Below are 1,966 nucleotides of genomic sequence, written 5' to 3' on the forward strand. Positions count from 1 at the left end.
TTAAGGGGGTAGGGGAGGGACAGACACCTCCTTCATTAGTATATCAGGTGAGTCGCCCATGCACTGGTGAGTAGCTCTCCACCCACACAGGTGACCTCCTTAATCACAAGAGGAAAAGCCATGAAAGCTGGAGGAGGAGGGGCAGGTGGTATTAGACTGCATCAGATGCATGTATAAAATTAATAATAAGGGGGCTGCAGAGATGGCTCAGCGGTTAAGAGCACTGACTGCTCTTCCAGAGGTCCTGAGTTCAATTCCCAGCAACCACATGGTGGCTCACAACCATCCATAATGAGGTCTGACGCCCTCTTCTGGAGTGTCTGAAGACAGCTACAGTGTACTTACATAGAATAAATCTTTTTTTAATAAAAGTTAATAATTAAAAAGAGCAGGAGCGGGGCTGGAGAGATGGCTCAGCGATTAAGAGCACTGACTGCTGTTCCGAAGGTCCTGAGTTCAAATCCCAGCAACCACATGGTGGCTCACAACCATCCGTGATGGGATCTGATGCCCTCTTCTGGTGTGTCTGAAGACAGCTACAAAGTACTCATATACATAAAATAAATAAATCTTAAAAAAAAAAAAAGCAGGGGCTTCAGGGGCTGCAGGGGCTGTAGGGGCTGCAGGGGCTGTAGGGGCTGCAGGGGCTACAGGGGCTGCAGGGGCTACAGGGGCTGCAGGGGCTTCAGGGGCTGCAGGGGTGGCTTGGGGTTAGGAGCACTTCTGCTCTGCTGGAGGGCCACAGTTTGGTTCAAAGCACTCACATGGTTGCTTGCACCCATCTGTAACTCCTGACCCAGGGGATTTAACAGCCTCTCTTGGGCCTCCACAGCAGCACATACAGATGCTGGGTTAACATGCAGGCAAAAACACCCATACATGTAAAAATTTAAATAATAATTAGGAAAATGTTTAAAATAACCAAGAGGAGGAGGGGGAAGGAGGAAGAAAGAGAGGAGGAGGGAAAAGGAAGAGGAGGAAGAAGAAGAGGAAGAGGAGGAAGAAGAAGAGGAAGAGGAGGGGGGAAGACCTCAGCATATGTGGTATGGCAAAGGCTTAACACATACATGGAGAAACTGAGTCAGGAGACTTGGATGCCTGAGAGCTTTGCAGTATCTTTGTGTCAGGAAACAGATGCCCATCCTCCCCGCCCACTTTTCCAGGCCTCAGTTTCCTAGAAGATAAAGTGAGGCTGTTATCATTAGTTGCTTGGTTTTTTTTTTTTTTTTGGGGGGGGGGCTTGTTTTTTGAAATAGAGTTTATGTAGCCCCAGCTGGCCTAAATATGTAGCCTAGGCTGGCCTGGAATTTGCATCAGTCCTGAGTTTACAGGCCTGTGCCACAGTGCCCAGTATGATTTGAGTTTCTTCCAGGAGTCAAACACTCAGGTCTCCAAACAAACCCTGAAGAACCCTCTAACAAATGGCCACATCTGAGCACGAGCATGCTGGCACATTGCCGCCATGACTTTCTCTCGGTTTCTCATGCTGGGATTTGAAGTCAGCACCTCCTTTCTGCGTAAATGCTCATCTCTGCTGCTGCTTACTGGAGAGTGATGTCTGGAGCTCGGTCCCTGCAGTGCAGACACATTGACCCACCTCAGGATTCCAAGGCCAGACACTGTCCTCAGATGAACATGAGGGATGGGCTTGTCTTCTGTGAGTCCCCATGATGCTGCAGCCATTCCCTGCCACACACTGCCACGGCCACTGGGACAGTGCGGGTAGGTATGGTGTCTGCACATATGGACAGTTACTCCAGGTGCCCGCAGTAGAGGGAGGATGACATGACGTTTACATCTGAGATTGTGGTTGGGGCAAGAGAGGTGGGGGTAGAGGCTAAGCGGACGAGAGCACTGGGATGCAATGACCAGGGTTTCATACAGCGCTAAAAAGAAAGAAAAGGGGGGGCTGGTGAGATGGCTCAGTGGGTAAGAGCACCTGACTGCTCTTCCGAAGGTCCAGAGT

Source organism: Mus caroli, chromosome 11 (genome assembly GCF_900094665.2).
Source record: "Mus caroli chromosome 11, CAROLI_EIJ_v1.1, whole genome shotgun sequence".
Classification (NCBI taxonomy): domain Eukaryota; kingdom Metazoa; phylum Chordata; class Mammalia; order Rodentia; family Muridae; genus Mus; species Mus caroli.